This window comes from Echinops telfairi, unplaced genomic scaffold (assembly GCF_000313985.2).
Source record: "Echinops telfairi isolate 266 unplaced genomic scaffold, ASM31398v2 ScPeMD7_7469;HRSCAF=8507_1, whole genome shotgun sequence".
Taxonomy (NCBI): Eukaryota; Metazoa; Chordata; class Mammalia; order Afrosoricida; family Tenrecidae; genus Echinops; species Echinops telfairi.
In genome coordinates, this window is record NW_022111373.1 from 46,295,044 (window position 1) to 46,307,157 (window position 12,114).

At 37.3% G+C, this 12,114-nt stretch overlaps 1 long non-coding RNA gene across 1 annotated transcript; it reads right to left on the bottom strand.

The window, feature by feature from the left end:
- Window positions 1-701: 701 nt before the first annotated feature.
- LOC123521133 lies at window positions 702-11,885 on the bottom strand. Its single transcript, XR_006679609.1, has 2 exons — window positions 11,852-11,885; window positions 702-1,241 (listed from the first exon to the last, which is right to left on the bottom strand). It is a non-coding gene; the product is annotated as an uncharacterized LOC123521133 (long non-coding RNA).
- Between the last annotated feature and the right edge of the window lie 229 nt (window positions 11,886-12,114).

Below are 12,114 nucleotides of genomic sequence, written 5' to 3' on the forward strand. Positions count from 1 at the left end.
TTTACCTTCAAGCCTTTAAGACCCCAGACACTATACCTTTTGATAGCTAGGCATCATCAGCTTTCTTTGCCACATTTACTTATGCACCCATTTGTCTTCAGCGATCATATCATGGAGGTGAGCACCCAATTATGTGATTTTTTTGTTCTTTGACACCAGATAACTGATCCCTTTGGCACCTCGTGATCACACCGGCTGCAACCTATCTTTACTGCTATATGCATTTACATTCTCTCTCTGGTTCCTGGAAGCAACTAGGTTGGTGATCCTTAAATTTGATGATACAGTTGTGACCCTTTTTGAAGCATTGTCCTCTTATAATTTTCACAATGTAAAAACCTGAAGCTCAGGTTCAATAACTTTTCCTTAGACAGTGAGTCAGTCTCTGTCTGGCTTTAAATTCCAATCAATTACTTCAATTTATCTATCTCCAACTTCTTAACATGTTCAAGGCTTTAAATAATACCATGGTCTGAGGCTTTAAGCAATACCATTTCCTATTATTTCTATTTCTCACTATATTTAAATAAAATGGCTTTGGAATTCAGTGGTTCCTGAAATACCAATCAAAATAGATATCTTAATATGAAGTTCTAAACACAAAAATGCTTTTTAAATCAAATTTTTAAAAAATTGTATAGGATATATATTATAATTTTAAGTTTACTTTGCACATAAATGTTATCCATACCACATTAACAGACTTTGAAATCATATTTATTGTTGTAGTTACAACATATTTATTATTTTTTTAAAAATTCAAAGACAAAGTAATAAATCTGGCTTTAACCTCCCGCCCTCCAAGGGAAATACAGTTTGGTAAAAAAAAAAAAAAATCCAATTTTATATACATCAGTTAGATGCTGAAATTTATAGTTCTTTAAATAATGATACCAATACAAGAAAATTAACATCAACTGATTAGGACATAAAAGTAAGTAGTTTATAATAATATGATAAGTAGCAGAAAACACCCTGCTCCGCAAGTAATTAAAAAAAAAATTCTACGCTAGTACAGTTGATCCCTAACAACTCTGAGCCATTAGAGTACTTCTATACATACAAAGTAAAAGAAATGGATATAGTGCTTATTGCAACAAATTAGGTCATCATAATACATGAGACTTAAATACCCTCCCACCCTCCCCATTGATAATAGTGGCTTCTTATTCCTTAAAGGTAGAAACTCCGCTCTTCAATGTAGAAAGATGAAGTCCACTCATCAAAAGGCACATTCTTATCTGTAAGACACACAAACAAGTAAATAAATAAAGTGTCCTTTGGGGATGAAATTTAAACATAAATTTAAGTATTCACCAAGATAACCTACTGTCAGCAAGTTAATTCTGCTTCATCGCAACCCTGTTGGGCAGAGTAGACGAGACCTATGGATTTTTGAGGCTGTAAATATCAACCTGAGCAAGAAAGTCTCATCTTTCTCCTGAGGAACAGTGATGGCTTTGAAATGATGATATCGTGGTCTGTAGCCCGATCTAACCACGTAATTCCCTATACCATCAGGGCTTAGAGGGACAAGAATATGATAAAGTCTCAAAGTAATTTATAATGAAAAACATTGGTTGAAAATATATAATTCCTTGGTCTATATTATTTAACTCCAGTAACAACCTTTTCAATGATAATTCTAACATTAAAGAGTCCTTGTGGTGATGTCGAGTAAGCATTGGTTTTGTTTGCTAAATAAAATCTGTATTTTTATTGGTTAGTGGTGGGGAAAGTCTACTGGTTTGTTTGGAGAAACACTGCTTGCTTCTGCAGGAGGCAGATCTGGCAGGCATGGGTTCCCTTTTTCACTGCACACAGATGTGACAGCTGAAGCTACAGCCGCAATAAGATCTCAGGAAGACAAGTAGGAGGGCAAGTAAGGCAACGGCAAAGTTGTGGGTGTTGTCATCAAGAGGCATTGAATCAAAACCAACCACTGCAAATTTTTCAGGACAAGAGAAAAACAAGCTTAGTTTCTGTAATGAAGGATTTTCAAGTTTCGGAAGCAATAATCCATTATGAAAAGCAACCATTAGTTTATGTTAGGGAAAGAAAAAATATATAAATAATTAACTCTGAAAACTCCACCTTTAGCATTTTTTAGGTTTAAACACAGTTTTGTACCTTGTATTATGGCACACACACAGAAAAATAGATGGATTACTTTAAAGATAGCTTAAAATACATCAGAAAAAATAAAATATAAATAGCTACAAAACCTGTTCAAGTTTGGAGTTAATGAATATTGTTACAGTTCATATATTTAAATTATTAGCAGATTGTTAAGGATTTTTTCCAGTTTCTCTGAAAAAAGATACAATATCCATCCACCACACATCTGTCAATTGATCACACTGTGGTGACATGCACATTGCTATGTTGCTAGAAACTGTGCTATCAATACAATATTTCAAACACCAACAGTTACCCATAGTGGGCAGGTTTCAGTGGGACTTTCAGACTAATATAGATTAAGAAGGGTGGCCTAGTGATCTATTTCTGGAAAAGCAAATTGCCAGAAAGCTCTTAAGGATATCCGCGAAAGGCACACAAAATACACCTGGGGAAGAAAAGCTGCCTCCTCAAAGTAGGGTCAAGCTTAATGAAGTGGATTAAACCAGGGAAGGTACAAAGTTTGAACCTATGAAAATTAAAAGTCATCAAAAATAAAATGGGATGTAGACAGATCAATTTCCTAGTAGAACTGGCTACTATGAATCAGTATGCATATGGTCTATTATGCCAGGTGAGCCTGCAGTATATGAAGTAACAGAGACGTAGCCTCCAGTAAGACAGCAACCTCAAGCTACTACAGAACAGCAAATCGACAGGCAAGTAGGGGTTTGCTCTGTAATAAATATAAAGAAAACAAAAATTCTCCCAGCTGGACTAATTGCCAACATCATGATAGCGAAAAGTTGTCAAGGACTTCATCTTGCTTGGATTCACAATCAGTGTTTAATGAAGCAACAATCAAGAAACCAAGCGATGTATTACATTGGACAAAGCTGCTGCACAAGACCTCTTTAAAGGGATAAAGGGCAAAGATCTCACTTTGAGTACTACAGTGCACCTAACCCAAGCCATGGTATTTTTTTAAAAATTCATTTTAGTGGGGGGAGGGGCTCTTAAAGTTCTTCTATCATTCCATACATCAATTGTATCAAGCATATTTGTATATACGTTGTTATCATCATTTCCAAAACATTTTCTACTTGAGCCCTTGGTATAAGCTCCTCTTTTTTCCCCTCCCTTCCCTTGATCAATTATACATAAGCCATGGTATTTTCAATCACCTCATATGCATGTGAAAGTTGAACTTTCAATAAGGACGACCAAAGAGGAATCAAAACATTTTCATCATGGTGCTAAGTGAAGAATATTGAAAGTATCATGGACTGCCAAAAGAACAAACAAATCTGTATTAGAATAAGTACAGTCCGAATGCTATTTAGAAGCTAGGTGGCAAGATTTTGTCTCACTATTTTGGATGTTATCAGGAGAGACCAGACCCTGGGAAAGGACATCATGCTTAGTAAAGTAAGAGGGCAGAGACAAAGAAGATCTTTGACAAGATGGACTCTCACAGTGGTGGCAACAATGAGATCACACATACAATTATGAGGGTGAAGCAGGACTCGGGAGATGTTTATTCGGTAGTGCAAACAGTTGCTATGAGTCAGAACTGACTCAAGGGTACCTAATAACAACAACTATGATGGCTACCGCAGCCATTTCAAGAGGTAGCATCTGACCCAAACTGATACTATTGAAGAGTAAAAGTTCAAGCAGCATTGAAGCCATTGGTGAGAAACCAAGTGCAGGAAGTTACAAAACATCAATCGAGATGTTTCAACAAATGGATGCAGAACTGGAAGCACTGATTGTCTAGGCCAAGACATGTGGCTGCCCAACGGACTCCATTCCAAAGAAAGGTGACCCCACAGAAGGTGGGATCATTGAACACTGTCATTACTATTGCCAAGAAAACCAAACTCACTGCCACTGAATTGATGCTCACTCATAATGACCCTATAGGACAGCGTAGACCTGCCCCTATGAATTTCGGAGACTATAAATCTTTACAAAAGCAGAAAGTTCGGTCTTCTCCCATGGACTGCCTGGTGGTTTTGAACTTTAGACCTTGTGGACTGCAAGCCAAATTGTAACCACTACATCACCAGGGCTCCTTCACATGCAACTAAAATTATGTTTGAGATCATTTTAAAAACATTGCAGCAGCATAAACATTGCAGCAGCATATCAAGAAGGAAGTTCCAAAAACTCAAGCTGGGTACAGAAAAGGACATGAAACACAAGATATCATTGCTGTTATCATATGAATATTGGCTGAAAGTAGAGACTATCAGAGACATTGTTACCTGTTTTTCATTGACATTGCAAAAGTATTTGACTGTGCAGACCACAGAAAATTATGGATAACATTGTAAAGGATGGGAAGAATTCCAGAACACTCAATTGTGTTTGGCCAGAACCTGTGTATAGACCGAGAGACAGTTATTTAAACAGAAAAAGGATTCTATGTGGTTTAATATCAGGAAAAGTGTGTCTCTGGGGTATATCCTATCATCGTGCATTTTCAAGCTATATGCTAATAAATAATCCCAGACACTAGACTATCTGAAAAAAGAACAGAGCATCAGGATTGAAGGAAGATTCATTAAGCGCATGTGATATGCAGATGACACCACCTTACTAGCTGAAAGAGGACTTGAAGCACTTACTGACGCGTATCAAAGACTGTATATGGGTTATTTCCAAAAATGAAAAGAAAATCTCAAAATCGTACCTCTAAACATCATAAAAATGGAGAAAAGATTAAAGTTATGAAGGATTTCATTGTACTAAGATCCACAATCAATGCTCACATAAGCAGTAGTCAAGAAGTCAAAGTACTTATTACATTTGGCAAATCTGCTGCCAAGAACTCTTTCCGAGTGTGAGAGGGGTGATGCCTGGAGGGTGAAGGGAATGTGGGGTAGAAAGAGGGAACCAATTACAAGAATCTAAGTATTGCCTCTTCCCTGGGGGATGGACAACAGAGAAGAGGGCGGAGGGAAACATCGGACAGGGTAACTTATGACAAAACTATAATAATTTATGAACTATGAAGGGTTCATGAGGGAGGGGGAAGGGGGGAGGGAGGGGGAAAATGAGAAACTGATATTATAGGCTAGAGTGGGAGGCAAATGTTTTGAGAATGATGAGGGCAACAAAGTGCATATGTGCTTGACACAATGGATGTATGTATGGATTGTGATGAGAATTGTACGAGCCCCCAATAAAATAATTAAAAAAAAAAAGTAAAGATGTCACTTTGATGACTCATGGTATTTTCAAATGTCTCATGTTCACTGGTCTCAAAGCTGGATAATGAATAAAGAACACTGAAAAAACTGGTGTCTCTAAATTATGGAATTGGTGAAGAATATTGGATATACCACAGACTGCTGAAAGAATAAACAAGTCTAGAAAGAAGTACAGTGAGAATGATCTTTGGAAATGAGGATGGACAGACTTCATCTCACATGTTGAGCATGTTATCAGGAGGACCAGTCTCTGAAGAAGGACACCACATTTGGTTAACTAGGTCGGTAAAAAGAGAAAGACGCTCAATGAAGTGAATGGCATAGTGGCTGCAAAGATGGATTAAAACAAGAATTGTAATGCTGGCACAGAGCTGGGCAGTGCTTTGTTCTGTTTTCTGTACGGTCACTAAGAGTTGGGAATGACCTGATGCAACTAATCAGACCATCTTCAGATTTTATAGAATGAGCACTACTTTAAAGATCCATGGGAAAGGTTAATGATTTAATAATCTTAAATATTTCATAATCATAAACCGCAGGACCTAATCCCAGTGTTGCCCTGTAAACCCACTGTTAAGTAACCACATGGAGAGGTATGCTAATTCCCTCCCATGTCTATCCAACCTACTGTAAAACTAGAAAGATTGCTATCTAACCAATGGCAAGTGTAAATGCTGAACCAATACAGCCATTTGATGAAATGCATCAACTGCTGTATAATCAGAAATGTGATCTATTTTATTTTTTAGAGTTTCCTTTGACATAAATTAAACCCGATCCATCAATCACTTTTAGTCTCTGCAGTCCCAAAACAACAGTCACTGGCACACAGGGCAACGTAAAATTTCAATTAATTAAAATTAAATAAAATGAAAAGTCCCAATTCTGCAATTTCAGCAGCCAAAGTTCAACTGCTCAAGAGGCCACACATAAGGTAAATCCCTTTTAATACCCTGTGGCTTTAGATTGTGAACTGAGAGGAGAAGCCAGCATCACAGATCAAAAGTTCATTTTACAGGAATTTGTTAAAGTAATTTGTAAACGATTCATGCTCTTAAGTAGTAAGCACATTCTGGTGTTCCCTTCCTAGTAAGGGAGTATTTTTTCTAAGCTTCAACATGCAAAGAAAGTAAAACTAACAAGAGACCAAGATGAATTGTCTTTTATTATATGTTTCAATAAGTACAAACGCTGCATACAGTTTCTTTAAGTGAATAAATAAAGTATGGGTTGTCTAATACCATTACCAGTGCCTAGTGTAAAATAAAAAGTATGTCTGAAATAAATATTAATACATAAATACAATTCTATAGTCTACTTATTTTGGCTAACCTTAGTGTTTATTTTAATAATATGTTATACCTAATGCTGAAGGCAGTATTTTAGGACTCACTACTGTTTTCAAACAGATAACTGAAAATACTAAATGAAAGTTTCTAGCTGAACACTTATCTCCATTTTGCTTTCTGATTCTTAAACAATGGTTAATAACCAGACACCATCTTCTGGCATAACAACATTGAACATAAAATGTAATGAACACACATAATATTGTATTAAATTTAGTGAAGTGGAATAGAAATGGCCAAAAAGAGAATGTAGTGATTTTGAAATTACATACTAGGCAGAAATTATTAGACAAACAGCCTTGAAGTGATTTTAAGTACTAGCTTTTAGAAGCTGCTAACAAGATTGTCAAAATGTCCTCTAGCATACATTAGTATAATGATAACAATAATAACAGCACTGTTCAGTAGAAATCAAACATAACAGGAAGAAGGTATTTTTCCTATTTGTTGAATTGCATATAGGAAAACAATGTTTTCAGCTTGCATATTTGAGAGAGGTTATGAGTATTTATCAACAACACTTTTCTTTGGGAAAAAATGAAAGTAATTTTGAGGTTTTTTTGTTTGTTTGTTTTGTAATTTTGAGTTTTAGTCAGCTTAACTATTTTAAATCATAGTTAAATGATTGGTTTTTTCAGTTTCTAATTCTTTTGTGTAAAATGTTTCAGTAACAAAACCATCACCACCACAAATAAATTGTCTCGTATATAGGATACCTAAATACTTGCCTTGGAAGCAGTCTGGCCAGAATGCTCCTTAGAGGCAAGACTGTCTCGTGCACTTTGGACATGCTGTCGGGAGAGCCCAGTCTCTGGAGAAAGACATGCTCGGTAAAGTCAAGGGGCAGTGGAAGAGAGGAAGACCCTCAATGAAATTGACTGACACCGGGGCTGCAACAATGGGCTCAAGGAAGGCACGGTTGTGAGGATGGCCAAAGACCCGGCAGTGTTTGTTCTGTTGTGTATAGGGTTGCTGAGTTAGTTAATTGTGCCAGCCTGGCCGATAATCACATGTGCGGCTGGTTGAAAGGCGGAGGGATAAATGGGTGGTGAAGCCTCGCCTTTCTAGTTCTTGGGTCTCTTGTTTTGTGATGGTTGCACCGGGTGCAGCTGCCTTAGCAGTTCCCTGCTTCAGCTTGCAAGATTGACTTCCTACATGACATCCCCAAGGAGAAGCCACATGGACCTATCCCGAAGCAGCCCTGGGTGCTGGAGCAGCCGTGTGGAGACCCCTGCCAGTGCTGAGATGCTTATTCGTTCACTGACTCAGCTTTCCTCCTGCAGTCGGCATCATTGCCTCTGTTTTGTGAGGTAGAGGACTTTGTGGACTGGTGTTGGGTAAATGGGTTAATGTTGGACTTGTGGGCTTGGGCAGCATTGGGTTGGGATGTTTTCATGACGCACATTTTCTTTACATAAAACTCTCTTATACATGAGTCGCTGTGAATTTGTTTCTCCAAAGTACCCAGACTATTACAGTTGCCTAAATAGTAATTCTCAGCTAATCATGGTAGTTTATTTTCCTCCTAGTATATTGTTCAGGGGTGAGCACATGACCAACAAAGAAAAACACAAAACAAAAGGAAACTAAATGACAGGTAAACCCTATCTATTAGAGTACTTCCAGGGAAATTATTGATATTCTTAAAAGCAAAGCAAAAAGCTAGTCCCTCAATTCCACAGAAAGCTATCCTTCTGGATGTGCTTATAGGAACAGCTAGTACCATTGCAGGAAACCTAAGAACACTGCCAACATAAGAAGATGGGCAGAATCAAGGGATTCGCACAGCAGCCAGAGCCCTGATTTAATCTGCATGGAGTCCGTCCTTGTTATGTGTAAATAATAAATGTCCTTATTGGTTTCCTATGATTCATCTCGATATAAGAAACCATGGCAGTAATTATCCCAAATCCTCTTTTTAAAGTACAAAAAAGGTGTGTTAAAACTCATGTTGGAAAACACTCCTCTAACACAGCAAACTTCACAACATGTTGTGCTGTGTTAAAAGTTGTAAGTAAGGAAATTCATTTACCGCTTTAGAAACGTCTTGCTTCCTCTTATTTTGTGAAGAGGACTTGATATTAAAGAAGAACTAACTTTGGTAAACACGTGAACAATGGAGACAGCATCAACAAAAGATCATCCAACAAAAAAGAAGTACTAGTATAGCATCTGGAGTCTTAAAGGCTTGAAGGTAAACAAGCGGCCATCTAGCTCAGAAGCAACAACGCCCACATGGAAGAAGCACACCAGCCTGTGCGATCACGAAGTGCCGAAGGGATCAGTTATTAGACATCAAAGAACAGAAAAACGTATCATTGTGAATGAGGGGGAGTGCAGAGTGGAGACCCAAAGGCCATCTGTAGGCAATTGGACATCCCCTTATGGAAGGGTTGTGGGGAGGAGATGAGCCAGTCACGGTGCAGGGTAGCAACGATGAAACACAACTTTCCTCTAGTTCCTAAATGCTTTCTCCCCACCCATTATCATGATGCCAATTCTACCTTACAAATTTGGCTAGACCAGCGGATGTACACTGGTACAGACAGGAACTGGAAACACAAGGGATGCAGAGCAGATGATCCCCTCAGGACCAGTGGTGAGAGTGGCGATACCAGGAGGGTTGGGGGAGGGTGGGGTGGAAAGGGGGAACCAATTACAAGGATCTACATACAACCTCCTCCCTGGGGGATGGACAACAGAAAAGTGGGTGAAGGGAGACATCGGACAGTGTAAGATATGACAAAATAATAATTTATAAATTATCAATGATTCATGAGAGAGGGTGGAGGTAGGGGGAAAATGAGGAGCTGATGGCAGGGGCTTAAGTGGAGAGCAAATGTTTTGAGAATGATGAGGGCAATGAAAGTACAAATGTGCTTTACACAATTGATGTATGTATGGATTGTGATGAGTTGTATGTGCCCCTAATAAAATGATTTTTAAAAAAAAAAGAATTACTAGTAGTCTTAATGTAGACTAATAGGATTTTGCAGCATAGTTGGCAATACATCACAATATTCCAATTTGTCACCTTCTTCATTTGAAAAACAAAAGAAAGTGGTAATATAGAAATCAGGATGAAGATAATTTAGAATGCCTTATTTAATAGGTATAAAAACTAATAAATAATTAGAAAAATTGGATGAGAGTACACTTAACAGTAAGAGGAGCCTAAGTTATTTAACTTTCCGTACCTGTTTTGATTTTCATAGTATATGCAAAGAGCCTAGCACAAAGCCTAATACAACATGTACAACATATATATGTATGTATACACACACACACACACACACACACACATATATAGTAGAGAGAGAGAGAACTAGCTATTACTTTCATAAAACTTTTAAGATAAAAAAGTCAGCAAAAGAATAGAAACCACAAACTATAACAGGTTTACCTCTCCTAGTTTTCTTAGAAAACAGGCTTGAATTTGCTTTGGTTGACAAAAATACTTGTATGTGACTAGTCATTACTCTAACCATAATTGCCAGAGACATCGGTACAAAATAATTGTAAAACTGACCCCACTCATTACGGGACATTTGTAGTAATCCTGCCAATCGATGGTAGAGTAATTCATAACAACTCCAACCATCTCACATGCCACAATTCTCAGTGGCTTTCAAAATGATTAATGAGGCTATTAGAGTTCATGGTTCTATGGGTCAATGAGGTCCAAAGAGCAGCAATAAGCATTAAAGTGTAAAGGTGCCACATGTACAGAGGTTGATATTAAATGGAAGCAAGCAAACAGGTAGGAAATGCTGCTTCTGAATACTTGCAAATAGTTTTTACTAAAAAGTACCATTTTTAAAGATAAAACCCAACTATTTTTTGAAGTATATAAGTAATATATACCAATTATATGAAGCAGCTACATAAAATTCATGGAAAAATGGAATTAAAAGACAACAGAATTTTTTCGTGAACTTTTTGAAACCCCCCCAAATATATTTTAAGTATTTAGCAATCAAAAGGGAAAGTTATGTGAAAACTATTTGCATAATTACTATTTTCAAATAGTTTTTGGAAGATTAGTACATACAGATAATTAAAGTGTCAGAATCATATAATCTAGGGGTTCTAGCTATATTCAATAAAAAGGAACAACACCATGGTTACTGAGCAGATTTCAATTCAATTCATAACAATGATATACAGGGTTCAGAGATTGTAAATCTTTATGGGGCAGGATCGCCTCCTCTTTCTCCTGATGGATTTGAATCAGAGACCTTTAAGAGAGCAGGCCAACACTTACCCAACAGCATCAAAGGCTTTTTACATTCATTAGAGAGCAGCATCTCACTGTCTTATATTCATTAGAGAGCAACATCTCACTGTCCGGGAGTCAGTTACGACTCTCAGTGACCCGACAGTACAGAGCAGAGCTGTCCCTGTGGGTTTCCAAGGCTAGACTCTTTACGGAGCAGAAACCTTAGTTTCTCCCTCAGAACAACTGGTCGATGTGAGCTGTTGAGCAGCAGTGCAACCTGTATGCCACCAGGTAACCTATGTTCAGCATCGAGTTGGTTAAATGTTGAACACATGAACACGATTATTATGTTAACTTATTTAAAAATTAAGTCTTCTAAAATATTTCCTAAAAACCAATGTCCTGAATTAATGTCTTAAAAAATAAAATTTACCAATATTTACTAAAGAAACAGATAATCTCACTAACCCTAATATATCACCAAAAGTAGAATGTACAGACAAAAAGCTTACGTAGTACTGGTTTCACTGATAATATGCAAGGTGCAAATCATAGTATGTTACAGAATCTTTTGTTTTAAACATAAATGCAAAAGAATCACTGACCAGTATATTTTATTAATTTTTATAATAGCTTCAGTTTGATTATTAAATCCCTGCAATACAAATCAAAACTAAAAACTAGATTGCAAAATACAAAAGAAAATTAAGTTTATTAAATATTTCACACACAGATACTAAATATTTCAAAAACACATATAGGAGGAGGCACCCAAAAAAACCCCAGATTTCCCCCCCCCCCAAGTATGTATTTATTTATTTTTTTACAAAATAACCTTATCACCTTCAAAGTTCTCTCCATTACACTTAATCCCTTTGTCAAATCTGCAATTCCATTCTTGGAAACATTTTTCAAACTCATCTGTTTGAATGGCTGACAACACCCACCTTGCCTTTTCTTCACCTCTTTTATGTCATCAAATCGCTGTCCTACCATGTCCCTCTGCATTTGTGGACACAAAAAGACATAGCATGGAGTGAGGTCAGGTGAGTAAGGTACGTGGGGCAAGAGAGATTTTTGTCCCAAACTGGCATGCTGAAATGGCTGTGGAGCAGATGCATTGTTGTGGTAGAAAAACCAGTCCTCAGTCTACCACACATCAGGCCTTTTTTGTTGGATACTCTTAGGCTATCTTTTCAGAACCTCTAAA